We start from the raw sequence: 14,088 nt of genomic DNA, 5'->3' as shown, positions 1-14,088 counted from the left end.
AGAGCCGAACTTTATAAAGTGCCGTTCTACAAAGTATTTTAAGTTAATACCCGTCATTGACACATTTTCTCACACACACTAATATGTTTAGTAATCTAAGAAATGACTAAAGACAGAGTTTCTAACTTTTGATGCGATTATTTAATTGTTTTGGGGCATTTCTGAATAAAGAGCACAATGTTTTTATTTGATAGAAATTATTCTGATAATTTTTATATTGCCATTGATGAACAGACACACTTTTACAATGTTTAATTAAAGAATATATTTACATGATTCCATAATTTAATGTACATTTAACATTTCAAGACAAGAAACAAATAATTTTCTTGTATTTATTTTTGTATACATTGGGAAATTACTTTTGATTTATAAATCAGTTATTGTCAAACATTAAACTACATATTTTTCTTACTTTTTTCCAGATAAAAAATATTTATTACAGTATGTCAACTCTGCTATTAACAGCAAAGAGTGAAAATAAAGCAAAGTGAAAATAATTCTAACAGAGTAAATTATTTTTATTTCATTACATAACACTTCAGATTGAGATATTTAAAAATACACAAAAAGTGAAAGAATAACCTGGTACACAGGCTAAAGCCAAGGATAAAAGAGAAATTATCCAAAAGTGTAATACAAAATACATATACGTTTCCTTCACATTCAGAAAAAGACATTTTCAGCATGTTGGGCTCTGACTCGTAGCATCTTTATAGCTAAATACCAACATGGTGAAGCTGAGCTGGAAACAGAGACTGAAGAACATCAGCTCCAGCTCTGATCCTGACTGATCTTTCCTCACAAAATCTTCTGTTTTTTTTATGAACTTATCCTCTATCAGTGGTTTCTCATCAGGCAAGTGGCCAATTGTCAATAGAGCCCTGAAAACTGCCCACCAATGTTTGGCTCTGCACACTGGTGGGTTCTAGTTTTCCATTTGCTTAGGAGGAATAGCTTGTTTGGGCTCAGTGTCAACAGTAGCAGTACAATTTCTGGCAATATGCCCACTTTTTTCGCATCTGAAACAAATTGGTTTTCCATCAGCAGTTCGTCTAGGACGAAAATTACGAATTCTAGGAGGAGGTAAAGTTTGAGGGGTCAAAGCCTTCATGACCAGTTCTAATTGGGCCTGCTGAGCTTTTAACAAAGTCAACAATTCCCCATATTCAGAAGTGCGAGAGACCGAGCTTTCACAGGAGGCAAACTTTTCATTGAGAATTAGATTGTTAGATTTGTGTTTAGATGACTGATTTTCATATTGTGCCATCCACCTGGTGGCCTCCCCTTTAACATCACGAATGGTCCGTTCCGGATTAACATGAATCAAATCCCTTAGCCTTATTCTAAGAGCCTGTTCTCTCACACCATCTCAGAACTGGTCACGTAGATCTTTAGAGGAGTTTGAGGCTGCTTGTGCATCGTTTTTTATTATCTGTTCCATCAGGTCCATAAGAGCATGAGAATAATCGATCAATGATTCTCCTTCAAATTCTTTACGGTTAAAGAATCTACGTTGAAGTGAAATTCTTGAATGCATACAACCATAAACATCTCTAAGAACATCAAAAATACATTTCACATTCTCCTTTTGAGCTGCTGGTAAGAATTTAATTTCAGTCCGGGCAGCACTCTCTAGATGTTCATAAATTATCTGTGTTTCCTCTTGTTTGCACATAGTCTCATCAATTTGATCCATTTGTCCAAAGTCAGCGACTCTGCACTATCCAGTTTTCCAGAAAATAGCGGCAGTTTCTTATCCTGCTGCACATAAATAACAGGGTTGTGCCTTACAGGTTCTGTAGCTCCTGAAGACGTTGACGGCAGTGTTGTATAGTACCCGAGAACGGTCTTGGTCTTGAGACCGGTCTCGAGACCATTTTTTGATGGTCTCGGTCTCGTCTCGGACTCGACCGCATTAAGTCTCAGTCTTGTCTCGGTCTCGGACGCTGAGGACTCGGCATTTTATTTCAAGACCAGTCGAGACCGCAACTGTTAAAATATAAACATACAGTACACTATCTAGTTTATTTGTTAACATCTTTGTTTTCAGTGGATGCAAAACGCACTGATTAAAATTCAACCAATAACGTTACTTGCCAATTACGTGTTTCTGTTTCTCTCCCCTACCCTCACCTTTCACTCGCACGCGGCGCTCTGAGAAATGCGCAGTTGTTTTCTCTCAGTGGCAGCTGATGTCGGTCTAATCATCAGTAATAGAATAGCGCTGCATAAATCATAAGAAATCCAATGGCCACAGCTAACTCAGCAGCACTTTGCTTTCACAGACGGTGGGAACAATGTCTTACTTTTTTCGTCACTTAGAAAAGTAGCTCAAAGAAAGGTAAGCTCCGTTGACGTGATGTTAGCAAAGCTAGCTGTATAGAGACACATAAGCTTTTCTGATGGAAAAAAAAGTCACTCACTGCGCTGAGTGACTTTTCAGCGCAGTGAAAAGTCACTGCAGCTGAAAAGCTGCAGTCACTTTGACCGAAAAGCTGCCACTTTTCGGTCAAAGTGGCAGCTGTAATGGTAGTCTGCCATGGTGTCAGACTACCTGGCTTCATGTAGCGGGAGAGAGGGTGAGAACAGTCACGGTGAGCGTCTTGTGCTTGGAGATGTTGACTGACTTGTCGCATATATGGGACAACGCTGTGTCCAAAAGTCTGCAATATATTGATGCGACATTCAGGAACAGTACGATTCATCTGCACGGCTCTTTACTTATTAGATAGGACTGGAGTGTCACTAAGAGTCGTTCTATTAGATTACCATACGCTGTCAGAATAGCATACATGCAGTGAGTACCGTGCCTGCGCATTAAGAAGTCCGACAGTCAGAGGAGTTGTCAGTTCACCATACACAACAAGTTATGACGAAAATAAGTCATTAAATTGTTTTCCATGATAACTTTATAGATATACATGCATTGTCGTTTTTTCAAATTGTATTTAAAGCAGGGTCTGGCTGCAGCTGCAGTCAACTACAACACACACTCTGTAAAACTCATTAACCTACTTAACCGCTAAGTCAGGATGCCATACAACTGTTGATAAAGTGTATGATGATCTACGTCAGGGGTCCCCAAACTTTTTCCTGCGAGGGCCACATAGCGACGACACATTCGCACTTTTAGATAGATTTTTACCCAGAATGCAAATGGAAAAAACCGTGAGTGAAATGGTGACTGGGACTGACTAGTATATATTCCATTGAGGGAAAGTTAGTTTCACATCTGCTCAAGCCCCCTGGTGGTTGAAGAAAAATCCACATATAAACCAGAAAATACAATATATGAAAAAAAAACACTGAATGCTCTCTGGCATGAGGAGGCGGGCCAGATCCGGCATTGTTCAGGGGGCCAGACCAAATGATGTGGCCGTAGTTTGGGGACCCCTGATCTACATCATGATTATATGTTGCTAATTAAATAAAATTATATGGTAATGACGCCGTGAGTTTGTGCTAAGCTTATGACGATCTGACAGCTTTTGCTGACCTGACAGAACACTCTTCTTTGTTCTTGTAATCCTCTGTGTACACTGCAGTATCTGTCATTATTTTATTTAATTATGTACATTGATATTTTTTAATTAACAAATAAATAAACACAAGAACGAAACAGCACACAGAGCATGCACATTGCTCTTTGATTGTTTTCGGTCAAAGTGGCAGCTGTAATGGTAGTCTGCCATGGTGTCAGACTACCTGGCTTCATGTAGCGGGAGAGAGGGTGAGAACAGTCACGGTGAGCGTCTTGTGCTTGGTTACTTCTTGGTTATTGCTCCTTGGTCAGTGTTCATAGTTGAGCGTCAGGGCATTGCCTCAATTGTTGTGTTTAATGGTGCAGACAGTGGTGGTTTCTGAGCAACATGGACAAACACCCAGGGCGTTATCTTTTTAGGGATGGCATGAGACCACTGCAGATCGTAACACAGAGATGAAAGCAAAGCAGAACAAAGAGTATGTCCTGCTTTTAATATTGGTTAAATTTATTAAGTATTTAATATCTAGGTGTTTTTATGTGAATATGGATCTTTCAGATCAATTTGAGAAGTTATTTTGATCATATTTCAAATGTTATCGTATCATGTAGCGTGGGGTGCTGGTCTTGGTCTTGACTCGGTCTCGACTTCCCTCGGTCTTGGTCTTGACTTGGTCTCGGACCCTAAAAGTCTTGGTCTTATCTCGGTCTCGATACACTCTGGTCTTGGTCTTGGGTTAGGTGGTCTTGACCACAACACTGGTTGATGGTCTTTCCGAGTCCGCTGCTGCTAACGCCGCCAGCTGGCGTTCCAGATCCTTTATTCGCTGCGACATGGCCTGCTTTTTGCGCTCATCCCTGGCTTCAGCGCCACTCGATGCGTCCATGTTGATGCCTTTTGTCACCAGCGAAAACTTCACCCCGCTGCCCCCTGCTGTCCTTTATAACTTAAATCATACAAAAGGGAAAAAAAAGTCACTTCCCGTAATTGTTTGCCAATAATGCTAAATGTAACAGCCTCAATTAGCCGAAATGCAATAAACAGCCAGCATAAAATTAACAATATTTATTAGTACAAAATAGAGTGTGTATTTGCAAAAAAAAAAAAAAAACAACAAACAAAAATGAATGAAAAACAAGGAAAAAAGAAAATCAAACTCTAAAAGAACAGCAGGGTGCAGTGACAACTGCAAAAAAACAAAAATTAAATCTTTGCAATAAAAATACAATTCAATCCAGTTAAAAAATATACAAAGCCTACCTGCAGTGTCGAACAACCACACGCCCAGGTGATGCTACCGTCAGATTATCAATAATGACAGTGTGGCCCTATAAAAACACCACATCAACACTGACTTAATACGATCAGATTAAAAGAATTTTGTCCTTACCTCAAAAACACACAAACCTCAATACAAACAGTGGAACGCGTGGGCCACACACACCTGGTCAAACACACAGAGGAGATTGACAATTGGCAGTGCCTGCCAGCTTCCCTTTTATGGGAGCTCAAAGTGTGGAGAGAGCGACACATAGGCCAAAATCTACAAACTCTCTTACACGTACTATCAAACCAATTCTGTAAACCACATATGTGCTACCTCAATCAAAATTGCTGACATTTGACATTTAACAAATGACATTTGACATTTAACAAATCTTTCAGATTACATAAACAATACCTTACCAGGTACTTTTCTGACTTCAGGATGACACAGGGACACCTATAAGACCAATTTTAACTGAGGTTGCACATATGTGCTTTACAGGATTTTTTGCCCACACAATATTTATTCATTTTTTTTTTAGATACATAATGTATTTTCCTGCATTCTTTTGGGAGCTTGTTGGTTCCTAATTACATATCAATCATAAAATCGGACCCTGACATCTCCCGGAACCGGATTTGGGTTTGTTGCCTCAGGGCAACATTGCGCTACAAGGGGTCTAAAACGGCAAGTTTTCTACAGTGATTATGAGAAATGAAATACAAATCAAACAAAAACTATATTCATAAAAAAACCTTTTTTGACAAAAATAAATGAGACATGGTTCCAACTCACCAAATATAAAATAAACAACTAACTTTCATTAATGGATGGTACTTTTGCGCAAATTACTAAAACGAGCATTTGTGTGTTTGTACATGGGTATGTTTGGCAGAGTTAGAATCACTAAGGATGTTGAAATTAGTCTTTTTCCCCATTATATGTTAAACATCAGGAAGGAATTGCTTGCTGATGTGAAAAAAAGTGTGCATCACATTTTTGGCACTTGATTATTGGCGTACCTGGGAATCACCATCTGTTTATCTGATTATCTATGGGTTGTAGTGACCAGATTCATATCAGTGACAGGAGTTAGGGGTGAAGGTTATACGAGTTTGTAGTTCTGATTTTTTTGGTAGAATTTGAGCCAAGCAAATGACAACATTTCCACCAGCTCCCATATCTGGTAGATTTGGCCCTGTGTAGATTTACAAGTTGTAAGGAACACCATCTGCACCAGCCATATGAAGTACCCTGCAGACCTGTATATTTGGGTTTAGCAGGTATTGCTTCAGTCTTTACCTGCCTTGGAATGGGGCCATTTGTTCATTGATGACCAGCTCTTCACCCTTTGGGACTGAAGTTAGTTTTGAGGATAAACAAACAATGAAATAATGGTTTTACAATGGATCCTCATGTTTTCATTGGGAATGACCCCAGCTTATGAACCATGCACCTTTTGTCCATGAAATGATCTTGCATCCATCTCCTGTTGCTGTTAGTCAATACTAAAGTTAAAAAAAATTGGCTTTGATAATTATTTTGTAATCAATTGAATATCATCACATTAGAATAATGTTGTCTGAGCAAAAGGCCCCTAACTGCGCAATGTTGCCCTGAGGCAACAAACAAAAAACACAGTTTTAGCATATAAATTATTTTTAAAAATAGTCTTGAAATGATCTATAATGCTTCTTTACATACTTACAGATATTAAAATATTTTTAGTTAGAGTGACCCAAATTTAAACATGAAGAAAAGTGATGTATAACTTAAAGTAGGAGGCAAGGTGTAGCATGCACCTCTGCTTCGTAAAAAGGACTGTTCCTCTTCTAAGTAAAAGGTCATATGAACCTCAATACCTCTTTTATTTGGACAAAAATATGTCTGGAGGTATTTTAAATAATTCCCCCCAAAATAAAATTACAGAGCAATGTGAGGTACAGAAATGTGGTTTGTTGCCTGAGGGCAACGCCATGCCATAGAGGGTTTTAATTTGCAAAATATTATGTATCTGAAAAAATATATATATATTGTGTGGGCAAAAAATCCTGTAAAGCACATATGTGCAACCTCAGTTAAAATTGGTCTTATAGGTGTCCCTGTGTCATCCTGAAGTCAGAAAAGTACCTGGTTAAGGTATTGTTTATGTAATCTGAAAGATTTGTTAAATGTCAAATGTCATTTGTTAAATGTCAAATGTCAGCAATTTTGATTGAGGTAGCACATATGTGGTTTACAGAATTTTTTGCCAACATAATATGTTTTAATTTATTTTCAGATACATGATTTCCTTTAGTGTTATGGCAATAGATCCAATATGTTTCATTCCCTAGACCTTTCAAAATAAAACTAAATTGCACAATAAAAATGCCTAAACAAATATCAATCGTCCTAACTAAATTTTATAAAATACAAACAAACCATCTTACAAATAACTTAAATATTTCCTATTTATGGCTCTAACATTTAGCAAATCAATTAACACAAAGTTTTACATTTTTAAAGCCGCAGGAGAGAAACATGAATCAAACATAAACTGGAGGTCCGCTTTTATTTTGAAAAGCCTGCCAGGGGTCCAATCATTAACTGAAATTTTAAGATAACTTCCGTTGCTAGTACGTGCAAGAGGGTTTGACTGCGAATGTGAGAGAGTTTGATAGCGAATGTGAGAGGGTTTGATAGTGAATGTGAGAGGGTTTGATAGTACGTGTGAGAGGGTTTGATAGTACGTGTGAGAGGGTTTGATAGCGAATGTGAGAGGGTTTGATAGTGAATGTGAGAGGGTTTGATAGTACGTGTGAGAGGGTTTGATAGCGAATGTGAGAGGGTTTGATAGTACGTGTGAGAGGGTTTGATAACGAATGTGAGAGGGTTTGATAGTACGTGTAAGAGAGTTTGTAGGTTTTGGCCTATGGGGCCTCTCATATCATAGACATAATGTAAGGATAGACGCCTCATGGACCGCTCTCGCCTATTGTCGCTGACGAGATTTAGGGCGGCCATCTTGGAGCGGTCCACCACTCCACTCAGCGTTATGTGTTTAGTATCAGCGCATTTAATCGATCATAACACGCTTTTTTGTTACTGGAAACCATATTCAAACATCTATCAAAGTTACATTTATAAACAATAGGGTATATGCCACGGACTTCCGTTTTAGCACTTCCGCATTTTTTTTCCACATAGCCTGCTTCCGGTGCATAGGTCACTCTGTGTTAGAGATGGAGTTTTTCACTTGGTCCTTGCTGGATTTGCCCACAGTAACCGTTAACCATTTTAAAAACAAAAAGCAGCAGGAGGATGTAACTTCATAACCTAATTTTCTAAGCAAATCTCAGAGGGAAAAAAAGAGAAATTATGTTGTGTAATGCAAGAACAGATTATAGCAGTCAAGTGGAAAAATTCACTCTAACGTGGATAATAATTATGAAACAGCAAAGGTAGATGATCATATATTCGGGATTCGGGAAATACGTGATTTGCACCATTTGTTCTGTGGGTGTTTTATGTGGGTCGGTGCCACTTAAACGGCTGTAAAGCGAAGGTTTTGAACCTTAATCTGACTTGTGTGGTTTGGAGCATTGCTGCTCTCGGCTGTTTTTAAATTACCGTGCTCGGTATCGCTCCGACTGCATGTTAAATGTATTTTATATAATTGTCACATAAACAAAAACTAAGGAGTTGCCTAAAAATAATTTCATACTCCATATAACATAAACGCACATCAACACACACGTATTGACTTACCTTGTGCCGAATCGCTGCCTCTGTTCTCAGCCTGTTCCCGTTGCAGTGGATTTCCTCCGGCATTATTTTCCTCCAACAAATTATTCCACTAAACGAACCACGTACAACTCCCTTTAGATCCCCCATCTTCCCATTTCTGACGCTGGATCTTCAATATCCTCAAGCTTTGAAATAGCAGGCAGCTACAAACCGCGTGTTAGCTGTAGTGGCTAAGTTTTGGCTACAGTCCGCTGTCGCCTTGATATCAGCTGGAAAATGAAAAAACTAAGCACTGGATGGTACCGACTAATTACTGGAAACAACGGCACACCACAAAACTCAGTCGTTGTACCAGCAGCTCACAGATATTTTAAGTTTTGCGTCTTTTTCATGGTACAGATCTTGCAGCTTCAGCCAAGAACAATAGGAGCAAGCAGGACCCGGAACCAATCTATGTGGAATAAATTCAAACGGAAATACGTCACCACCTCTCGTGGCATATACCCCATTGTATTTTTTTAAGTATGTTTTTAATACATAGTTCAGCATATTTAAAAATGCTTAGTGGCTATAACAATAGAATAGGAATGGGATATTCTGATATTGATGTATGATGAGCATATTACAGAGCACACAGCCGTTCATAATTTATTTAATAAATTATTTTGTAATATCAGTACATATTTATATAACTATACAAACACATAAATAATGATTAATAATCACACAAATAAATAATGATTAATACTGAATAATATATATTGGATACATCTTTATATGTATGTATGTACATACATACATATATACATACATACATGTGTATGTATGTATGTTTTTCACACACATACACACACACATATATATATATATATATATACACACATACATATATTCATATATATGTATGTATGTAAATACATACATATATATATAGATATATGTATATGTTTTTCAGCCGACGAGTTCTCGCTTCAGAGTGATTCAGCAGCTGAGATTGAGTCCAAAATCCGATGTGAGATTCATCCGTGCTGCAGTGAATCCGTCTCTCTTTGTAGATATCTCCCTCTTCTTCCTCATATCGTGTCTTTATGAAACTTTCAAAACAAAAACAGAAGATTTAGGATGTATCTTACTTTTGACAGAGTGAAAGAATATAAATAATAGACTTTACCACCTGTGTAAACTTTGCTGGTGAATGTCATAACACGTAATATAAGTTTTATAATATGCGTTATATTGTTTCATTTCTAATATAGGCTCTTGTGTCAGATAATCTAAGTCAATGTTAGAGAATAATGATTTTTTTTAGATTTACGGAATCTCAGTTAGCCTTCATAGCGGGGCTGAACCCGGAATTACACCAAGCACTGTAGCTAATATTAGCTGGCATCTCGCCGGTGGACATAAATACAGTAAAGTAATATTCTAATCACAAAATATACACAATAATATGTCCATCTTACTTGTGAAATGTTGTCTGTGGAGCCCTCACATCAATAATCCATAGATCCGAACAACAATATCCCTTAGTGCTGAGGCATCTTCTGCTGTTTTGATTGAGCAAAGTAGGAGGGTATACCGCTCCAAGATGGCCGCCGTATTTCCTGCGCCGGAGCGGCCAATGCGGGGTCTACTCTTATATTATGTCTATGCATGAGATGATTAACGCAAGTGTAGCTTTACGAACAGACCAGTCACAACAAATGGGTGGCGGTACGTAGTTGGTAGATGACTTTCTGTGTGTCACAAAGGAAAAAGTCAAATCCCGTCGCTGGAGTATTGACATTTTTTATAAGCGTATTTGTAAGCCTGCCTCTATTATTGAATTGAATATAATTTCAGGTTTTTGTATTACTTTTTTTCAGGTTAACTTAGAAAGTGAGCTATTATTGTTACAGGTTGATTTCCTAAACTACTTTTTTGTTAAAGATAAACATCTCATTCATATTTAGCTCTTTAACTTTTAGTTAATTAGAAGAGTTTGAAACGCGAGGAAGGGGCTGAGCAAGTGGACCCAGCTCAGAGTGTGGGAGCCAAGAACAGATAGAAAAACAGAAAGTTATGGCTTTATTTCTCATTGTCTTCAACGTAGAGCCTTTAAAACTACAAAATAAAATCTGAATATTTTTCTATATAAACCCTCGTGCTTTAAGTATTATGTTTAAATTATGATACTCCCCAGATATTCATTTCTATCTACTTATTTGTTTAGTCACCCAGGATATGCCAAAACTAAAAATGTCTTAAAAATAAAGCAACTTAACAACTTATAATTTACATAGGCCATAACTTGTATTGGGAGTCATTTCAATAAATCAATGTTTATGATGAATTTTATTAAGAGGAGTTACTCATTAAAGCTTTTGTATTTTGTATACACCTCTAAATTTTTGTAAAGGTGTAGCAGAGATTAGATCAGTCAGACTGAACAAAACTCATATAGAAGCAACATTTGAATTTTAGTTTTACTTCTCTGCAGGTTGCTTACATATAAAAACATGTTTGATAGTCATTTTTGGTCCTGCAAGCAGTGGTTTAAAAACTTTTTAAGCGACATTTTAACATTACAATTCAATGGAACCTCGCCAACCCCTCCAAAATTGCTCTTAAGAAATTTTCAAGAAATGTTCCTGTTTATGGTCCCCCCCAATAATGAAATGGGATCTATGCCCTTGGCTGCAATGCCACCATGACAGGAGACGAAAACAAAGAACAATGAGCATGCTCTGCGTTGTTATGTTCTTGTTTTATATATTCGCCAGTTAAATAAATCTATATATTTTTTAATGAAATAAAATAGTAATAGTTGCTATAATGTTACTGCAGAGTTCGCAGAGCATCACAAGAACAAAGAACGGCTCTCAGTGCTGTAGGACTTAGTAAAGATCTGTCCAGAAGAATTGGATTGTTCGTGAATGTCATATCACTATATAACAGATTTTGGTCACAACATTGTCCCATATATATGCGACATGTCAGTCAACACCTCCACTCAATAATTCAGTACATGAGGGACAACTGTTTTTCATCGCAGATGCAACATATGTATCTCTGTACAGCTAGCTTTGCTAACATCCTTTGTCCTCATTTTCTGTATACACCCTGTGTCCTCCGGGTCAAAATGACCCGTCTTCACTAAGCCCCCAATATAAGCAACTTAATTGAATTTTAAACACCAAATTTCATCTTGCATATTGTCATTCACCACAAAATGTGTGAATACTTGAGTTTTCCCTCTCCACTTGAATTTCTATAGCTTAAGAAAAGAAAAACATGTGCAAAAAGGAGTTTTGAATTTATTTATTTTTATTCATCCCAATGACTCAGTTTCTTTTACTTTCTCCAGTGAACAATTTAAGAGAATGTACAATACAAAAGTATGAAAAATAACATAACCCATTCAACTAATTAGCACATGTAGGGCAGTATACAAGTGCACAGCCTTTGCAGATATATTTCTTACACCTGCAGCACACAGTTTGTGTTTTACAGTCCTTCTTTTGAGGGCAGAACTGACATCTCTTCCTCTTGCTTCCCCTAGCTGGGGAAGTGGCTGTGGTAGATGGATCCTCAGGTTGAGCAGGAGCTGCTGCACTCTGAATAGCTTTCACAACTGCTGCTGAGGCTTCTGTGCGGGGGACATGCTTCCTTATCTCAATGAGTGGAGTTACAAGTGCCTTTTCTAGCTGCTCCAGGAACACCCTCCTCTTGTGCTTACGAGACATCCAGGTCGGGTTGATCTCTCTCCAAATCACAAAGGCATTGTAGGAGGACACATCAATGATGTTGTGGAAGATCGCCAGGGGCCAGTGGGCAGTCATTCTTCTGCAGCTATATGTTCCAATCACCTTATCTAGGTTGTCTACACCGCCTTTGTTGCGGTTGTATTCCAGGATGATGATTGGCTTCCTGTCCTCACAATTGCTAATGTCGCCGTCTGTGTACAGTGTGCTCAGTGCTTTCTTTGGGAGGTAGGAAACTAGAGTGGTGGTGGGCGTGAAGGCAAACTTTGAGGAGAAGACCTCTGTTAGGGATTTTTTGGTATTATCATTTTGTTATTACTTTAGTTCATATTCAGTCTAATGTTAATCAGTATTATTGTGATTTTCAGTTTAAAGTGTTCTCTTCCTTATGTGTGTATAAACTGACCTGGAGGTCACGACTGTCTGTTCATCTTCATGTGAGACAGTTAACTCTGTGTTTCTCAGACCTTAAATTCTTATCAACCGGAATACCTCCTAACTTAGGTTGTCTTATGTTTATCTTCCCACTTCTTTGTTGACAGTTTGACCGAGATTTGAACCGGGCTCAGACCGTAGATCAGATATCAAACCTGGAACTGGGTTGCTAGTTGTTTGGGTTAAATGTTTTACGACCTCTGTTGTTTTTCTTGGTTGCTCCCTGTGGCTGTTCTGCTTTGACAATAAAACAGGGGCTCACGCGGAAGCAGACCAGAACGCTCTGTGAACGGCTCGGAGGAGCAGTTTGCTGAGACTTCTCCTTTTGCAAAAGCTTGGTCATAAAATTCATATACGTTGTCTGTGGTTCTTTTATGTAGGTTCGAAAGGAAAAATACCCATCATTATTTGGTGCCGAAAACCCGGGATCTCTCACTCCCCCCGCTGTCAGGCAGAGGAAGACGCGCTGAATCCGTGCACGGCCAGAGTCAACTGGACCTGGAAAGAAAGACCCAGGGAGCAAAATTCTTCGCTGGGCCAGCGAGACATGTCCGACTTTGTCTGCCAACGGCCGTAGTGACGAGATCCAACTGGACACCCGAAAACTACAGAAACATAGGTGAATTTTAAAACTAAAGAAGTTAGAAAGGTTTGAGTCCTTGTCAAATATCGGTTTGACTAAAGAAGTTATAAAGGGTTAGAGTCCCAGTTGACAGAGTTTCAACTAAAGGCAAAAGGTAAGGCTCTTAGAGCCCCCCCTTACTTCGAGGACACCCCTTAAGGGCAAGTCCTCACGTAGATAGGAAGCTTATTATTATTGTTCTGTTATTACTGTGCTGATATTGGTGTTTTGTCTGCTGCTTTGTTAATGTGTGTGTATGAAGGAGTGAATGGTGCTTCTCTCTCTGGGAGTAAAACTCTGTCTTCGGAATTAGAATCCAAAGTGAAGACCCGCTTGGAAGCTCGGCTCCAAGTAGAAGTCTGTTGTTCAGAAGGCACTGAGCGCTGACCTACGGCACTTTCTCAGAGAGCACATAATACCAAAAAAAAAAAAAAAATTTCAAGCTAAAATTACAAGTGATTTAAATAATGGGAAACACAAATTCTTGTAATTCCTCACTCGCTAAGGGCCCTGATGGGGATGAAAAGTACATGCTGTCCAGATTTCCTGGTAGCACTGTACACATGAGAAAATGGAGAAAGAAATATAAAATAGATGGGAAGCTAAAAATTGATCAATGGCAAACAATTGTGGGAATTTTGGAGAGTAGTGTAGAAAGAAAAACGGGAATTAAAAAGGCTAAAGACAAAAAATTTGTAGAAGCAAAAATCTTATTTGTTAGACCGAAAGATAATAAAGTCATTCTAAGCACACGGAATGATGTAGCGGTGCAGGGAGCACAAGCTCCTGCAGCCAACCCTCCCCCCG

General features: G+C 38.4%; 1 pseudogene; it reads right to left on the bottom strand.

Annotated features, from left to right (window-relative positions):
- Window positions 1–928: 928 nt before the first annotated feature.
- Window positions 929–5,853, bottom strand: LOC148160086 (uncharacterized; annotated as a pseudogene).
- Window positions 5,854–14,088: the final 8,235 nt, after the last annotated feature.

The sequence above is a fragment of the Poecilia mexicana genome, unplaced genomic scaffold, assembly GCF_051168715.1.
Source record: "Poecilia mexicana isolate PSO_F unplaced genomic scaffold, ASM5116871v1 scaffold_3, whole genome shotgun sequence".
Lineage (NCBI taxonomy): Eukaryota > Metazoa > Chordata > Actinopteri > Cyprinodontiformes > Poeciliidae > Poecilia > Poecilia mexicana.
This window is presented reverse-complemented; position numbering and strand designations above follow the sequence as displayed.